The sequence below is a fragment of the Protopterus annectens genome, chromosome 5.part0 (genome assembly GCF_019279795.1).
Source record: "Protopterus annectens isolate FY-2018-M chromosome 5.part0, PAN1.0, whole genome shotgun sequence".
NCBI classification, from domain to species: Eukaryota; Metazoa; Chordata; order Ceratodontiformes; family Protopteridae; genus Protopterus; species Protopterus annectens.
Window position 1 is genome coordinate 455,735,676 of NC_056735.1, and position 19,964 is coordinate 455,755,639.

A 19,964-nucleotide genomic window follows, 5' to 3' on the forward strand; every position below is an offset into this window, starting at 1 on the left:
TGGCATTCCTGCATGGGTGTATGCGCATTTCTGATGGGAGTCATCATCCATGGATCTAGTGCATAGCCAGTATCCCCCACCAGGTGGCCATTTGGGATGTCCCCCCCGGCAAATAATTGATACAGCTGTGAGACATGCCAGAGGTGGGTGTCATGATAGCTTCCAGGGCTGCCAGAACACACAACCATGATAATGCCCTGGGCATTGCACATGACCTGGCAGTTGATGGAGGGGTATCCCTTGCAGTTTATGTAGCGCCTATCCTGCTCACCGGGTGGTGACTTGATGTGTATGTGCGTGCAGTCTATTGCACCCAGTACCACCAGGTATTCTGCCACACGGTGGAAGAGACGCATATTGCTGGCCAACTCCTCCTGCATTCGGGGGGGAGTATATGTGCTCATTAGCATGTGGTAACACAGCATCCAGGAACTGGTGTAGTACCCTGGATGCTGATGCCTGTGAGATCCCCATGATATCCCCAGTTGGTCTTTGAAAGGTACCTGTATTCTCAGGCTTACACATACCTTCATATCCACTGGGATGGGTTCCCCTCTGTTTGTTCTGGCTCTGAGGCATGGCCGGCACAGCTCCACAAGTTGCTGTAGGATGTCCTTGTCCACCCTGTAACTCTCTACTATCTCCAGATCATGTAGCCCTTGGTAGGTTACTCTGGGTCTGAACATTCTCCTCCTCCTCTGGTGCCTGAGGTAGTCGTGTGCATCATGCTCCCCACCACCTTCAGTCTCCAACACATGCTGGTGGATCAAAGCTATGGCAGCCCCTAACATGTACATACTAAAAGTTCCCCGTCTGTATACACCACTGGTGCAGACTGTATGGGAATACACAAATGTGTGTGAGGTGCTTTCACACTTTATACTATTGTGCTATGGATGCTGCTGATGTCACTGGGTGTGTATGAGCTATTCCAGCTGCAGCATGTCTTAATTATGGGTTTTGCAATGAGTACTGCAAATGTGGGGCCTTTACTGTGGAGATATGCTTGCCTGCCTTGATTAATCTGTTGCCCTTTAATTCACTTTTAAACCTGGATCCCCTCCCATTATCAGGCATGCATCCACCTGCCGTCTTTCTTGTTTTGTACTTTCCCTACCCAGTCATGGCAAAATGTGTCTTGTAGCTGATATACTGCAAATCGGCTTTGTTCTATTTGACACTTTACTGTTTTTCTTTGGAGTACAGTCCCTCCCCTTCCCTGTACTGCAGGTAGCTGCTTGCAGCCTTCTTAGCTGTTGTCAATGGCCCACTGTAGGCTCCTAGGTGTTAATTAGTCATTTGTACTCCAATTTCACTGCTGCAGCATTTCCTTATTTCTTTCCTATATCCTTCCTGTTTCAGCTGCAGTGCACGCCGCGCAAACCCATTTACCGGGTTTACATGCATTTTCATCTCTGTTCACATGCATACTCGGTTACCTTGTGTATTCTCAGTTAAGCATAGCTATGGCCAGTTCAACACACCCCTATCCTGCAGCTTTGACTAGCTAGGGGCAAACCGGTTTAGCAATGCTCCAATGTGCTTACAGCAATGGCAACACACCCCTCTCTTGATGTCATCTTTATCTCAAGGGCACACCTCGGTGTTATAATGCTACGCTGTGAGGTGCATCCTTACACCAGTGGAGAATCTGTGATTCACTATCACTCCTCTCATTTGCATGGCATTGCCTACTAATTCCTAGCTACCGTGCATAACACTGTCACAGCCCCTTAGCAACCCTTGCGCCATGGTATGGTGTAGCATGCCTGCCATTGACTATTATGGGGAAATCGTGATATGTGTTTCATTGCAGTTTTATTCTATATTTTTATATTTTCCTTGCGATCCCCTTTGCGCACCGCTGCCCTGTGCTTCCATGTCGCGATAGTGTGACTATATATATTAAATGTTAATTTTATATTTTGTACATTTTGTTTATGCCAATGGCTGTATATTTAGCCATTGGCATATATTAACAATATAATACATATGTTTATAGGTTCATAGGTTCATACTAGGCTATCTGCCCTAGGGCATTTATAAGCCTAGCCAGAATGTGTTTGGCTTTCGCCACCCATTTTAAATTTATTTTGCTATGCCGTTTTTCGAGGTTAGTATACTGTGCCTCTGTCTAACAGTGACACAGAAGTGATACCTGGGGTAAACCTATGATCTCCCATCCACTCATCAAGATTCCTCTTGAAGAGAGTCAATGAGGGACTCTGCCTAACCTGGACTGGGATTTTATTCCAGAGTGAAGGGAGCCTCTGGGTTATGAATCTGTCCCTCCAGCATGTCCTATTTATTTCAGTGCTGGGGTTCAAGTCTCTCGAGCGCGTAGCTCGATGGGATTTGGATTTTCTGAGGTGCAGCATGCCCATTAATTCTGGGTTGGACATGGCTTTATACGTCAGGTACAGATCGCCTCTGAACAGGCGGTATGCCACTGAGTAGAGCCGGAGTTTCTTTAACCGGGCAGCATATGGCATCTGTTTGAGCCCTTTGATCCTCTTGGTGAGGTACTTTTGGGGTCTTTCCAGTTGCTGCAGGTGTCTGGTAAGGTACATCCCAAAAGGGGCATTGTACTCAATTATGGGCCTGATGAGGGATGAGTAAAGAGGCACGATGACCTCCCCTGATCTAGATGTGAATCCCTTCATGATTAGGTGGGCTAAATAAAATGTTTTTCTAACCACTTTGGCCACGTGGTTGTCAAATGAGAGATTGTTATCAACTTGGGTCCCCAGATCCCTAATTACTTCTTCTGTACTTAATGGATTACCACCTATGTGGTAATTTGTGGGCACTTTGTTTTTGCCAAAGGGATGACTATATACTTTTTGGCATTTAGCTTGAGGCCATGGCTCTGGCACCAGTTGTCTGTTTCTATGAGGCCCTTTTGGAGGATGCTTGTGTCGGCTGGAGAGTCGATTATGGTGCCCAGTTTGCAGTCATCTGCGAACTTGGTCAGCCACAGTCCTTCCATGTTGGCCTGTACCTCCAAGAAATATATACCGACCAAGAGACGTCCCAGGACTGAGCCTTGTGGGACACCACTTGTAATTGGTTTGGAGTCTGACATGGCTCCAGCAATTCTAACCATGTGGGTTCTGTCCTTGAGCCAGTTTGCCATCCATCTAGTGACATAGGGGTTTATATTTAAGCTGGTGAGCTTATCTATAATGCCCGAGTGAGGTATTGTATCGAAGGCTTTTGCGAGGTCCAGGTAGGCTGTGTGGACCACCTTCCCCTCGTCAATGGCCTTGGTGACTGTTTCAAAGAAATCAACCAGGTTTAAGAGGCGGATCTGCCCTTAACAAAGCCGAACTGGGTAGGATCCAGTGTCTGTAGGTCCGCGATATCTTTATTTATGAGGTCCATGATGATCCTTTCCATAGCTTTGCAGACCAAGCTAGTCAGACTTATGGGGCGATAGTTTCCAGGATCCATTGAGGCACCACCTTTATGGAGAGGGACCACTGTTGCTGTACGCCACTCTTTGGGCACATATCCTGTAGTAAGGTTGAGATTGAACAGTAGTTTTATGTTTGGGTTTAGCTCTTCTTGGAGTTCATGTAGGACGCAGCCCAGGACACCGTCTGGTCCCATTGATGCTGTGTTTTTTGCTTTGGAGAGGGCGGCTCTTACCTGAGCATTTGAGATGTCAGGGGGGCAGCACTCTGCTGGGATAGATATTTGCCCTTTTGGTGGGGAAGGGGGGGAGAAGTTTGCGCTGAACCTGTCAGCTAGGATGTTGGCAATGTCTGTGGGTTCAGTGTATTTTTTGTCATTTTGGACTAATTCTGAGCATATCTGGGAATTACCACCCAGGTTCCTAACATAACTAAAGAAAGCCTTGTGATTATCCTTAGTGTCCTGTGCAATTTTTCTCTCGAAGCTGGCCTTAGACAATTTTATGAGTGCCCATAGTTTTTTGCTAATACTGATCAGTGATGCCTTCCCTTTTTGGGATTTTGCTCTATCATTTAGTAGCTTCCTCCTTCTATTGTATAGTTTGTTTATGGCTGGGGTCTACCAGACAGGACGTCTGCCTTTGGAGGATTGGGTCTTGGTTTTATTTGGGATCGCATGATCCATGCATTCCTGAAGGTGTTCATAGAATGCATTTATAAAGGATTCTGCGGTCTGGGCCATATTTTCCACAGGCCCGGGGGCTTTGAAGGATTCCACCTCAGTTTTGAGGAGTGTGAAATTTGATTTAGAGAAGTTTTTCACTGTGGTTTTCTGGGCAGGGGGAGGGGTCGGGATGTGAATATCCAGTGAGATTACTTTATGGTCTGATCTTACCAGTGAAGGATACACTTCTGGTCTGGAGCATAGAGTCCCCATGTTGGTGATGATCAGGTTCAGTATGTTTTCCCCTCTTGTGGGAGTGGTAACAAGTTGTTCCATAGCATTTGAGTTTATAAATTCTAGGAACCTTTGGGCTAGGGTGTTGGAGCTAGAGTAATGCTCCCAGTCTATGTTTGGGTAGTTGAAGTCGCCCAATATAATGGTGTTTGGAGAGACCTTCATATTTTCCAGTGTTCTCAGGAAGGCCGAGTGGGGTTCCTGGGCTTGGGAGGGTGGTCTGTAGCAGGCTATAAACTGGAAGGCAGTTTTACCCACTGTTAGTTGCACATGGATAGTCTCTGATGCTTCGTGCTTTGCCACCAACCTGGAGGTGTGGGTATCTTTGATGAATATCGATACTCCCCCTCCTTTTGTGGTTCGGTCCAAGTTTTGGGGCCGAAAAGCATGGTATGAGGTATAACCTGGTAGTGCTGGGGTGCTCTCGGGAGCCCTGAACCAGGTTTCTGTTACTGCACAGATATCGATGTTCTCCATGCTAAGGAGAGTTCCAAGTGCGTGCATCTTGAGGTTTAGACTTCTGGCGTTGAGTAGCATTACTCTTAGTTTCTTATCCCTTGAGATACCTATGGAGGTGGGTTTGTCTTTTGAGCCTTGCCTAAAAAAGGCACTATAGGGGTAGCAAGAGCCTTTGCCAATATCCGAAAGCCCAGAGGTGACAGGTGCAAGCCGTTTCTAGCGAAGCATCGTGGCTTGTCGAGCATATCATCCCAAGCTGACAGGCATTGGATCCCTTTTGAATGACACCAGTACTTAAGCCAATTGTTGAAATTGATCATCTTGTCTTCATATTGTGGCATCATTCTTGGTGAGGGTAAGATGCTACTCAAGGTCAGGGTCATACCGGCCTGGGCTACATGCTCAGAGAGCTTCTCTATGTCTCTTTTCATGTATTCCAGGGAGGTACATCTCAGGTCATTCACACCAGCATGGACAATGACTGAGTCATATCTGTACTTGCCTTGGAGTGACCTGAGTGCTTATGTTATATGGCGGATCATAGTGCCCGACAGGCTGCTCACCGTGACCCTCTCCTTGTTCAACCTGGTGAGTGGGACGTCAGTGTGCCTGACGATAGAGTCACCTATTACAAGTGTATCAGGTGTGTTGTTTAGTCTTAAGGGCTGTGACTGTTCGGCACACTGGCTTTGTGAGATATGTGTTGCATGTGTTTTGTTTTGGGGTAGCGGTTGCTTGGGTGTCTGCTTTGGAGGTCTCTGCTGCTTAGGCAAATCTTTATTTAGAGCCTCCGAGTATGTTTTTGTGTGTTTATGTGTTTGGTTTGCTGTCGTGGTAGGTCTATGTGAGACTGGAATTGTAGTGAGTGTGGTTTCCTTCTCCTCCTGACTAGTTATGCCAGTACTGAGTTGAGAGAGCGTAGCCTCCAGTTTGGCTATATGGCTGCATCTCTCACATGTGTTGGAATTTGTTGGGAGGAGGAGAGGGTTGTCTGTGTACATGAGGCAGTTGTAACATTGCCTCAAGATTCCCAGATTCACCAGCTGGACCAGAGAGGAGATTGACAACTGACCTTTGGACATGCTAGAATAATATTGGGAATTCCTTAATAATTGAAAGCAAGGGCCAGTGGGGAGTGAGGGTGTAGTGCTTTTAATTTTTAGTGCTGACTTATATAATTGCTGTCATTGGTTCGCTGTCGTGGCTCCGCTTTTATGTTTGCAAAAATGTAAACTGTTTTCTACAGTTTACATTTCTGCATGCTTACACTATGCCTGCACCGCTTCCTGGATCGCTTACATACCTTCATTTGCATGCTAGACTGCTGCACTTGGGGTAATTAGCATACAAGGCCCAGGAGTTGTGCGGGTGTAGCATATGCAGGTAGTGCAAGTGGAAACAGCTCGTACGTGGATCATTCGGTGGCCATATTTGGTGTTAGAACGCTGACGCTATGCCTGCACCTGGAGCAAGCTTCATGAATCCCAGTTAACAACTACATCGGCTGGATTCAATAAAGCCTACATGGTGGCATGCCATTTTGTATTCAGTAAGCATCTCTACATGGCATAAAGCTGCTCAAATATGGGAAACATTGTGGCATGTTAATTACTGCATAATCAGCTAAATTGTATGCTAATCGACCAGTCCAACAAACTATAAAACTATCTTGTAGATTTGGTGCGGGTTTTGCCTGCAAATTCCAATACCTATTGGAATACAGCCACAGAAACTATGGTAGGGGCTGCTGTTGCTCTTATACATGTGTATGTGCAACAGGCCCAAGTCAGTGCTGCTGCTGATAATAGATCTCAGCCAAAAAGGAGAAGGGTGTTTAGACCCCATTTAACTTTTCATAGTCTGCATAAGGTGGAAATTGTAGAGCACTACAGGATGGATATAGACATACTATAGGAACTCTGCAACCTCTGTCGTCCTCAACTGACAGCAATGGCAAACCAAGGGGAACCAATACCTGCATAGAGAAAGGTATGTGTAGCACTAAGAATATTAGCTATGGCAACCTACATCAGCTCCTGGATGCTACACTACAACAGGCCAGTGACTACATGCATTTTCCCCATACACCCAAGGGCAGGGGCACAACTATATAGGATTTATACCCTGTGACACACTTCCCTGAAGTGTTGAGTACCATATACTGCATACACATTGAAATCAAAGCACCACCCAAGGAACAGGGAAGGATGTACATAAACAGAAAGGGCTTCTACTCCATTAACTGCCTGCCATGTCTTATGTAAAGCTAATAGAATCATCCTGAATGTACGTGCTGGCAACCCAGGCAGTTACCATGACTCCCATATCTGGCATACTGTCAACTCTATTGGGGTTTTCTAGAAGGATATTCCACAAGGTAATTTACTGGGGAATGCAGGATATGAACTCAAGTCATGGCTGATGATGCCCATCAGAAATGGACACCCACCTACCAAAGAATGCTATAATGAGGCACATGATCAAACAAGAAATATCACAGACCATGCGTTTGGGATGCTGAAGTCACAGTTCTAGTGCCAAGATACATCAGGTGGAGCCCTCTTGTACAATCCCCATATTTATGCTGATATGTTCACTGCCTGTGCTATCTTTTACAATATTATCCTGAGAAAACAGCTTCAGCAGGATCACCAAAGGGAAGAGGCAAACATCCCACCACCACTGGCAAGATTACCGCAGCTACACGTAGGTGAAGAGTCAGAGGGGGGCCCACCTGCTGCTGTGGGTGTAGGTAGACCTAGGCATGCACAATATGCCCTTGCCCTGCCCAAGAGGCAATGGATAACACATATGTTCACCCTCTAAGGGGGTAAAACTATCATCCTATGCACATACATATGGTAAAATGGAGGCTAAGCAATATTCACAACCTGTATCTACTCATGTAATAGCTGTGTACTGCTAGCATCACACAAAGTCAGTCTCAAATTAAAGCACTTGCAACTGGTGGACTATCAGGGTAAGTGTTGAACCTGGAACAGGAAAATAAATGGCTAATAATACAAATGAATATCAGGTGCTTGCATAATGTTGCTTGATAATGTAACTAAGTAGAAGGTTGTTGATTTTACATCATTGACATCAATATGTAACAGCAGTGACTTATGTCAATAGACATATTCACTGTCATCTAATAGGCTTCATGCATCAGATACACACATTATATGAACCTGTAAGAAAGCAGTACAAGTTTAAAAAGAACATTAAAAACACATATATACTAAGCAGTCAGTCAGCTATGCACCCTGGGCATCAGACACAAGACTTATGTATCCCTGATTCCAAAAGAGAGAAGATCAAGGATATGGCACTCTTATCATCATTTGATCAGGGTGTTGTTTGGTGGGGCAGGAGGCCAAAGCTGACACAAAAAAGTAATGCGTACGTGTGAGTAAGACAGACAGGCAAGCAGAAATTTGGATAAAGTAACAAATGGCCACTGAGACATAATGAGCTGTAAGTCTCACAGTGACCCATGTAACTGTTCTGTGTGTGTGTCTGTTTGGGCAGTCAAGTTGAAACATGTTTGTGAGTGTCTCCAAAAACACAGCCAAGCCCTGTGCTTGCTCCATATCCTAATATGTCAGACAGGGGTGAACTGTGCATGGTAGACATAACAGTTCATCATCTTCACCCCTGACCACGAGAACTGGTGCTGCCAGGAGTTGCACTGACACTTGCATGCCCATAGTCAGATATGCTGCTGCTACCTGAACATGACTGATGTCTGCTGGATGACCTGTTCTCTCGAGTACACCCAGGACCACAACCCCATCACCTACCACATCTGGGTGTGGACACCTCAATCAGTGATGGAGTAGTGGAAGTAGTGCCACTACAGGAGTGTGATTGGGCACAGCCATGTTGGCTGACATCAGATGATGATGCTGACCTACATCTACATGGATGTTGTCCCCCCACCCAGCAGACATTCCATGACAGACACTGTCAGTTCCATTGTGTTATTCATCCAGTCCATTGAATTAGCCACAAGGTGGAGGCAGTCATGCATGTGAGCCTTTGTCACATCTGCAACCCTAAGTATGTCCTCATAGGCCATAATGGAATGTGTCTGTGCCTCCATGATGGCCCTAAACATATGCTGGGTGGCACTTAAAGACCCACCATGATCAGGTGGAGGGTGCACAACAGGCCTCCTCCGAGCACTACTGTCCTGCATGGCACCTCACCCACACTTTGGCTATGGCTGGAGTCATCCATCACTGAAGCCATAGTAACAAGTGTTTCACCCTCTGCCTGTCCAATATCTATGGGCTCAGTTGAATAGGTATGCATAGGCCTACTGACTGTGTCCAAGGGAGATACAGTGGATAGCTGAATATCAACCGCAAGGTCAAATTCAACCTCTGCACCCCCCGACTGTGTCTGTGTTTCGCCACCATCATCATCAGAGTCTGCCAACACTCTGACATCAGGTGGTAAGAGTCCTACGCTTCCACGATCAAGATGATCTGTGATAATAAGCAACAACACATGAAAGAAATTAATACCTACACTAAATATTTAAAACAATTTATATGATAACAAACTAACCCTGGTCATGCTATCACAGATGGTATGCAATACACACAACACTCATTATACCGCCTTCACACATACAAATAAATGCATATATCTGACAAATTTTTATCAATAATCAAAGAAAAATGTTTGCCTGACCATGTGCAGATGATTTCACACTTGGTAGGGAGGATGGCCCTGGAACAAATGACGCAATGTAATGATGCAATCATCACAATTGCAATAACACAGGGGGACAGTCAATACACAATTTTTGCCTATATGCCTGTTAACAATAATTTTCAGTGGAACTTGTCTAACACGTCCTCCCAAAGGCCATGTGTAATGAACAAAAATGTGTCATTAAGTATCTCAAGTTATCAACAGGTTCATCCAAAAAATAGATAAATAAATAAAAATACCATGAAGTGTTAGTTACATTTTGCTATATTTTACTATACAACCAAATCTTAGAACTTGACTTATGTAAGCTTACCTGGAAACTCCTCCAGGCACATACTTGTCCTCCCAGAAACACCAGTGCTGCGATCAATCACATGCTGATGTGCAGTTTCCACTGAACCTCTTGATCTCTAACAGTGGACAGAAACTCTTAATTTGGTGTAAGTGGTGGCTCTGTAGCAGGCCTTCCCCATAGCCAGCTGTTCACAGGCAACTGCAGCTGCTGTCCTCCGGGCTGATGAAATCATTTCAGTGGCCCTATGATGCACCTGATCATAAGTCCTGGTGCCCCCTCCAAGGTATTAACATCATTAACTATCTGGTTCCAAATCTGCATTCTGTCAGCCATATCCCCACATCCTCTCTCAAGAAGAAAAGTACCATGGTGCCTGAATGCCTGTACTATAACATCATTTTCAGGGCTACTGAAAGGCAGTTTGTACGGATTTGTATGTCTGAGTGCCATAATCTTATATGACATAAAACAGAGAAGGACACAACACATACATATCACATAATTAAATTCCTGCTCATATTATATATATATATATGTATATTTTCAACATTAAGCACTATAGACACACATTTCAGTTATTCAAATTGAAGGTTATCTGGTTGTATCACACTCACACACAAACCAATGTTTGGTCCAAAAATGAATACCACTTTAGTAATGTATTATGTACCACAGAAATAATAGGATGATTACACAATTTCAATAGCAAACCTCTTTAAATGCCCGCAATGTTTGTTGTGGCAACACACGAATGGTACTTGCCTCCCCCACCCCTCAAAAAACAGACAAATGAAGAGTTTGTACAAACCAAGGAATACCACATAATTCAATTGTTATATATGCTTTCAACACAATTCTCACAGAATGTGTACACATTTTAAACAGAAAAGTCAATTTTATATGATTGCCAGTCACCTCTCCATGTACCCAGCACTCCCCTAGAGGTGTCTATGTGCCATCCTAGAAGCCTAACATCCCTATGTCATTAGTAATATAGTACATTACACTTCCCTGAAATAACAGAAGAAAATTTTAAGATAACCCAGTTTTAACAATAACACTTGTGATGAAAGTTAACAGGCTGTCTGTCTGAGGTAGAATGCCTGCCCAAAATGCATATGCCAACAATAAACTATAAGAAGTGCATAAAGATTAAAGTTCAATTTTCTAATGCAGTTATATAAAAAAAATATTTGTAACATCTTAACAAATCTAGAATATATTTGAAAAATACAATCACACCTTAGCAAGATCAGAAGCCTTCTCTGCATATAAATCAAAAAGAATAGCAATCTTCTATAATTTCCAAATACTCAGGTTCCTTAGCTACATGGTCAAGTTCCCTAGCTACACGGTTAAGTGCCCTAGCTACACGGTTACCTTTTTATAGTGTAGATTTGGGCCTCGGAGCATGGTGAAGATGCAAATAAAGTGTGAACTCATTAGACTTGCTGAATCCCAAACTTTGACTTCATTATCAGGTGTAAACATAGTATAGGCACTACCTCACTGTTAGTTGTTAATGGATTGCAACTGTGAATGATTAGTGTGAGGGAGAAGGAAGACACAACAGCAATTCAGACTACCTCACTTGCATTGGGTGTGTCACCCAGGGTACACTTACAAAGTGTAGAAGTAATTGTAGCAAGCTTTTAAATGGAAGTGAATAGTACGCACTTCTGATTTTTGTTCACTAATAGCCAAACTCTCCTACCTTTGCTGAAAATTGTTTTTCAGCGTCATGTCATTTTAAAGGACAATGATAAAAAGTGCTCTATATATTGCATGTCTGAGGGTACAGCTGAGATAAGAGAAGAATGAACTCTATACAAATAGAAAACAGAGCTGCATTTCTGCAAACAAATCTCTTAACTGGTTGCTGGTGGTATGATCACTCATTGGAATAAATCTGTAAGCAACACATATACAAACAATTGTGAATGTACAAGGGTATATGTCTTGTTATTTACATACCTCTCAACTGTACAGATTTTCACAGAACATTCAGATTTATGCCTCATTTTTTGTTTGTTTTCTCATAAAATTGTGGTTTTCTGCCAAATTATTGGCAAATTATTAAGGGTTGAAGTTAGAAAATAATAACAGATATCTGAGTTTCAGACTTCATACCCTTCAGAAAATTCACGCTGATGCAAAATCTGTCATTCTCTCAATTTTCTAAGTTTGGAAGAGAAATTTTTAAAAGTGACCCTATTTTTGGGCCTTTGCCACCCCCCATTATTTATGGCTTTGTCCACATTTTTTGATCTAAGAGGTTGAGAGGTATGCTTGTTAATACTGTGGAGAAAATGCTTCTGTGATAATGACAGCATAAATTACAGCTGTGAAGTGTGTGTGTAGCACAACTAGTAGACACAATGAATCACACAGCACATAGGATATGTAGCTCATGGTTCATGAAAACTAATAAACAGCTTTTACAAGAATAATACATGTTGAGCTTTTCCTTACAATTATCTTTTCTGACCTGGGATGGACTTCATACTTCAATGATAGTCATATACACATGAATGTATAAACCTGGACATCGTCACATTATACACATGAATGGTTAACCATTTACTCTTAAATGTGTCTATATAATTAATGAGCATGCTTGATAAACACTTCCTCTGTGGCAAAGAGTTCAAAACACCTATGTGGAAGATTATGTATTGTCTATTTTACATAGGTTTGAATCCCACATTGTGAAAATCACTTTTTTATCAGTGTGTAAAACCACAAATATGTCAGGTCAAAAAATGTATACATCCCAATATATGTCTGAAATGTTAACTTATCTAACAGGTAAATCAGTATCCAATCCCTAAACTAATACCGAGTGACACATTGCCCTTCTTAATTCATAAACTGCCTTCCTCTTTTTTTGGCTTTGTTGTTCTCTGCTTAACATTTCTTAAATGTGGTTGGCATGGTTGTGCAAGTTTGTGCACTGACAGTTAAACAATATCACTAATTGATGGGAAAATATTTTAACTGTTGCTGTATGACCTGTGTGGACATGGCAGGAGCATGAAAGGAAGGTGAACAATTTAGGACTCAAAGATGGGGTGTAGAGAAGTCCAGAATATTCATTAGACTCCTTGTAAAGTGCCACAGACATAGGCTATTGCAGGGGGACTATACTAGGTCTCAATATAAATCAGAAGCTTTGGAATAGTCTTGCTAAGTATGCCTTCAGTATGACTGGCATTCTGTGCAGTGGAGAGTAATGCAGACACCACTTCATTGATCTGAAAAGGTGCAAGCAGGCACAACTCAATCAGTGGCTGGATGGGTTTAGGATTGCTGACATCCCACAGTTGTGTAAGTATACAGATAAAGATACTTTGAATTACACTCAAAGCTGGAGATAGGTAAAACTGGTATTCATAATGCTCTTCTCCTTTTCTCTCCACTATATTTTACAACTGCCCAAGAGATTGCGATGAACAGGGAAGTCCATGCTGAATGTTTAGAAAGGCTAAGAAAAGCAAGAGGTATGTATTCAGCACAAAATAATTATTATTGCATTAACAGTAGTACTCTTCTATACAATAGTCACAAATTAAGCATTCATATCTTAACTGTAAAATCAAGCATAAATGCTTCATTCTGTAGCTCAAAGGAATTGTAGAAGTCAATTGTAATATTGTATTCAGATGTTGTGGGTTCAAATCCTGCAAGTAACAAATGCATAATAAAATAATAAAAAATATGAATCAGAACATTGGCATAAATGCCATGTTGTTAACCTAATCTGTATTATTTGAAAAAGCATATGTGCAAGGTGAATGTTGAATGTAAGTACAAAAAAGGCAGATTGAAGACATGTTCATTGTAGCAATGTTTTGAGTTGTGTATGATATTCACTGGTTAATGGAATATATCTGTTATAAAATGGTTGTGGTATTAAGTAGAGTAAGGTAATTTCAAAATTAATTTAGGCAGTTTTCTGCAGTGGTCGACTAGTAATGCATTAAAGTTATAGATGTGTAATGTGGATATTATCTGTTTAAGAATGTATAACTTTAAGAGGAAATGATGGTATGTAGTAAAGTAGTTATGGATGGGATGGCTGTGTAATGGATGCAAGAGGGGAGATCGTACTAATGTTGTCCATGTAGCACACAGTTACAGAAATACCAAATATACTGAAGATGACAATCAACATTCACTGTGTAACAGTATAAATAAATTTTGCTTTCAAAATAACAGAATCTACTGAGTGGCATCCATGCAGTAACACACCATGGGAGTAGAGCTGCAAGTGGAATGTGTCTGCTTACTATAGAGCACACACTGGAGTGGAATATGAAAACTATATAGTAGCACATACTTCTAGTTATATCATTAGCTCTAGGGAAGTGTAAACAAAGCACCAATATAGTGAAATTAAATGGAGAGAAAGAACACTGACTCACAGAAGGAATTATTCAATCAGCACATGCACAGTACAGGAATCCCTGATGAGTATGTGAAACTTATGTGCCATGGGTTACTTTATATGAACTTACACCATGCCAAGAGTGAAAAAAACAAAAGAAAGTTTAGACTGTGTGCCAGTCTGAAACAGCAACAGCACACTAAAACACCAACTGCCACCCATACAAAATGTGCATCAGAGGAAGGGTAACCACAAGGATAGTCATGGTCAAAGACAACACAAGGCTGTATAGAGCGCTGCCATTATAGTATCAAAAAGCAGTAATGCCAACATATTCAATGTAAAATGGGAATGACAGGGTATAAAATAAATGTATCATAGTATTGCAGTCAATACACTACTATACCTGGGGTACTCTTTAAAATGTGCTTACAGGATTCATAGAGTTAGATCCTTGAAGGGCAGGCCTCAGGAGGGTTAAATACTCCAAGAAGCACTCATACAAATGACTGAGCTCCTGCATGATACTTTCCCATTAAATATTATAAACCCAGGAGCATTTTCAGAAGCGCTTGCAAGGTAAGGTAAGCCAGGTCCTGGTAGGACAGACCATATGAGAAATAATGTATTCTTTTTAGTTTTGCAGTACACTATAATAAAAATTGTATTTAACTTTGCTAGAATAAATGCTTTGTGATATCTTACTCTCTCACAATATAATTCTCTTTTAAATACCGCTGTTAATTTACAAGTAAAGTTTTATTTATTTGATTGGGTCATTATCATAACCAAATGTTCTCTGAAGACTGTTTTATTCACTACTCTGGCTATAATGACTTAAGTTCTCTAAATATTGTTTTATTCACTAGTCTTGTTGGCATATAGTTGCCAAATGTTCTGTGTTTATTAACATGTTAATTTTTTCATTGTATCAGAGCTATCAGTTTTCTTTTAAGAATTCATCATTACTTTTTTATACTAATTGCTGCCACCTCTATGCCAGCTGCTGGAAAATGTTAACTGTGTAATTAAAAAGGTTTTAAGGAGTTGGTACAGGTTTAGGACATTAACTGCGAGATTTCTTTTTTAAAAAAATGTTTCTAACAATCATTTTTTCATAGCAATAGCATCCACATCAATGTCAACTATTAGAAAAAATATTAAATATGGAATTTAAAAAAGATTTGAGGGTGCTTGTTTTGGTTTATGATTGGTGAGATTAAAAAAAGATTTTTCTGGGAAAAAGTACTAAATGCTCCTATCAGACTTCAAATATTCTTTTCATTTTCTTACTGCAGTATTTTAAAGCTTTATTCTGTGTTACATGCTTTAAACCAAAATGTCAGCATTTATGTAACAAAAGTATGTAGTCTGGTATGTATTATAACTACTGATTTCTCTTTCTCTTCAGCTGCCCAACCGGCTATAAGAAATCATGATGAAGAACCTCGTTAGAAGAAAATGCATAACAAATAAAATGAAGCATTTTAAATTATTTTCTTTTATTCTAATCATATTTTAGCCCTTTTATAATTAGGTTTGCATGTTTCGAATTTCAAATGCCTTTAGCTTTGGATAATTTAATCAAGTTATTGAGATGGATGAGGTAATATGCTGAATGTATTGCAGTTTATTAAGGTACACGGGTTTATGTTATGTCTGGGAATTAGCCTGCATGCATTGCACAAAACAATGGTTAACTCACCTTTTGTAACATATTTATTATTTTTGTTGAGAGTTGCTGTCAAGATTCCACAAATCACATAGACGTCATTTGAATTCTTGATGATTGTTATGAATAGTGAGTTAATCAGAAAGTCCCATGCAACTTGTATTACTGATTTAAATTTCTGATGTGGTACTGGTTACTGCTGCTGAACAGAACACTACACCTTATGAACCTCAAAATGTCAGTGAAGAAATGTTATAATATAAAATGAAGAACAGATTATAGAAAATGTTATACTTGCATTATGAAACATTTTTAGATTATAGTTATGCAAATTGTAAACTTTTTCTATAACTGAGAAATGAAGCAAAGTTAATGCCACTGATATACCTTTCCTGGAATTTGTATTTAATACATAACATTATGGCTGATTATCCCTTTATAAAACAGTTTAATTATGCTAACTACTTCTGAGTTCTCAAAAACTGAAATTAGTATGAAGTACAAAATACACAAGGAGAAGGGGAAATGTTGTTCCTATCTGAATAGATATTATCATCTCCTGTAATCAAATAGCCAGATTCATACCTCTTAGAGTTACTTTCAGCAGGTTTCCTTTTGAAATGATCCACTCATGAGTAGTCTTATAAGTGCCTTAGAAATAGGTGCATAAGTATATACTAGGCTAGGTGCCCTTGTGGGCAATTTTATGTCTAGCCAATTCACATTTTGTGCTCGAATTAGCCTATCACATTTGGTTAGAGACTGGCCTTACCCATCCCATGGTCATTAATTATATATTAACCCTAATGAGAATAACTGGGATCATACCATAAACAACTTGGGGTTACTTATGCATGGGATAAATCATTTAGAAGCTACCTCTGCCTAGTCATAGTACAGGGGGAAGTTTTGGAGTAAATGTTCTGTTTCCCATCCATAGATCCAATTTGTGCTTGAATACTGACAGGGATGAACTTTGTTTAATGTGGATAGGGAGTCTATTTCTGAGCATGAGTATCCACTGGGAGATATAGCTTTCCCTCCACACTATTCTGTTGATGTTGCAAAAGAGGTTTAGACTTGCTGATGTTCAGTAAATCCATCTGTACTGGGTGAGAAGATGCCTTGTATGTCACAAACAGATCACCACTTAGCAGTCTGTAGGATACCAAGTTTTCATTCAGGACTTTGAGTTGGTCCATGTAGGGCATTTTATTTAGGGCTTGTATTCTTTCAGTAAGGTATCTCTGTGCACATTCCAGTTGTTGCCTGTGTCTGGAGAGATACATGCCAAATAGGGTATTATATTTAATGACTGACCTAACAAAAGCTGAGTAAAGGAAGACACTGACATCCCTAGATTTAGCTGCAATTCCTTTGTTTATAAGCTATACAAAATAAAAGGACTTTTTTACAACAATGGACACATTTTGGTCAAAAGTTAGGTCATTGTCCACATAAGTTCCCAAAATCTGAACAACTGGATGAACTCTTAGGAGTATAGTGTCAGTGTGGCAGTTCTCCTGGTAGATGAATTCCCAGAGGATGCAACAATAAGGGTACAATAATGCTGCCATGTGTTTGCTATTGCACACAAATTTAAAATATCTGTTAGATAAAACTTTATCATGAAACTATTTTTGGATTGGATCATTTTCTACCAAGACAGTCATGTAATAGGTACTGAGACAAAAAATGCTACCTTTATGAACTTGGACACTGCTCAAGAATGTTAGACAGACAGGAAATTGGTTTAGTCATGAAGACTGGTTTTACAATTTTTTAAGGAATGGTAAACATGATAGAGGTATCCTAAAAGGTAGAATCAAATCAGTTATATTTTTTCAGCAAAATTGAGTTATTTATTCAGTCCCAGATTATTAGCATTTGGTTTGAGAATGCCTCAGAGTCATGCCTTAGAGGACATGCTTAATCTTTAAGAGGATTCATTTCCTCTGACATACAGGCTCCAAGTATAAGTTCTAAAATGGCTGTTGGCTTTTTTATATTGCAAATTTAAGTGTGAATGTCAATGATTTTCTAATTTTAGTTTCTGTTGCAATAATTCTATTTTTTTTAAATCTTAGAACATTAATTGTGTACACTGTATGGAAATTAATAAAGTTGATATAAATCACATGATGATATGTATATATAAGAAATACATGAGCATGTAGAATAATACTTCTGTCAAAACTAATTTGATTTATTTTTAAAGTTGTTTAGATAATCAATCTCATATTACCTGCATTTAGAAACATAAATATCTGGTAGCATGCTAATGACTGATTAGTTTGAACATTGGTGGTTTGAAAGAACTGCACTGTATTATTTAATGCTCTAAAATTGATTGGTACCTTATTGGTAATAAAGCTTAATTTATGAAAAAAATAAAAACGAATATGCTTCAACTACATATGTGTCACGTGAAAAATTGTTTATGCTTGCTGTTCCTTGGCAGCCAGTTTGTTAGGAATCCTGATGTGTAACCATCGTACTGTAAGCCATTTACCTTTACCTCCATTCTGCAGTTGAATTACTTTCAGGCAGGGAATGACTTACTGGCATTATCCATCCATCTATGCATATAATACTAGCCTAATTATTTGTCAAGATGGTCCTAGTTTGTATAATGTGTTGCTGGTGCTGGATTGCTCAGTAGAGATAACTTTGTCCTCCTGGTAACAGCTACTCCTATTTTTCAACCTTTTTGGATGTGAAAGCTCACTGCTTCCTGCTACTAACAACATCAGAAATGTGCTACCTACTGAATACATGATGCAGAACTCTTCACTCCACATCCATTCATCACCATAGTAGAGAATACCAAGGCAGTGTTACACTCCCCTTCTACAAGCTCTTCTGTATATGGAGGATATTTGAGGATTCATTGACCTATACCACAGTTTCCTGTATCAAATATGATCAATTGAAACTAAGTATCAGAATATTATCAGTTGGCAATTTACCAAAATTTAAATTTAGGTTATCATCACACAGAAATGCAAAATCCATATTGGAGGCCTTATCCCTAAACCCTTCCATAGCAGGGGATTCAACTCTGCACTCGTAACCTTAAATGTAGCCTATGTAGCCACCTCTGAGTAATGCATAGCTGGTCTATATGTGAGCACACCGATGTTATGGCAACATACCTGCATGAAGGCAAAGTCTTTGTCATTAAAAGCAGTATTACTGTTGTTATTAAGCATAATTCTCCACTAATATTATCATTTTTAATATGCAGTACTTCTTGAATACTAAAAATGATAGCTCTTAATTAGTTAAATGTAGTTAATGCACAGATTCCACCTACATTCACAATATATATGTTCATAACTAGAAGCTGAGAAGCCATCATGCACTTAAAACCCAGTTTCTACTTCAATATAATTCGATTTTTTAGTTTTGATTTTTTTGTGTCTATCAGTGAGTGATATCAGGCACAAAAAAATGGAAGTATTCTGGTAGCTGAAGATAACCTTCTCCACTGTGTGTGCAACGGAAATCAATGCCACACATATTAACCTTTCTGATACTTACATTGTTGGCTATTGTTCCCACTGCCACTGTGGTGTGCACAGCAATTCAGCAGAGAATTTTAGGATAGGTGTACAGTACAATCATCCAAATTCAGAATTCAAATAATATGTTAAAATATTTGATAATGAGGTTGTGATTATATATATATATATATATATATATATATATATATATATACATACACACACACACACACACACACACACACACACACATACACAACCACGTTTTTCCATTTTTGCACATAGGGTTGGGGTGTCACATCAACAGTGACAATCATCTAGAGCCAATTTTCTTACCACAGGAAAGAAAGAGAGTGTTGTAAGGTGATCACAAAATGGTCTGGATGTCAGATTCCTTTAGAAGATAAGCATCTTCTACAATATAGAAAGGGACCTTGGATATTCATATCAAATTATCCAAAGTTTATTGCCATAAAAAGCAAAAAAAAGGTGTTGCTTCAAAAAGATAAACATTCTGAGAGGAAAAGAGAGTTCATGCTTTTATAT

General features: G+C 40.0%; 1 protein-coding gene across 1 annotated transcript in view; it reads left to right on the top strand.

Moving 5' to 3' along the window:
• The window catches only part of LOC122802675 (cytidine and dCMP deaminase domain-containing protein 1-like), a 1,973,793-nt gene extending 1,957,143 nt beyond the window's left edge, over window positions 1–16,650 (top strand). The window contains exon 9 of the mRNA XM_044072390.1: window positions 15,652–16,650. The gene's annotated coding sequence lies outside the window, so the exon portion shown is untranslated. The remainder of the gene's footprint in view (window positions 1–15,651) is intronic.
• Window positions 16,651–19,964: the final 3,314 nt, after the last annotated feature.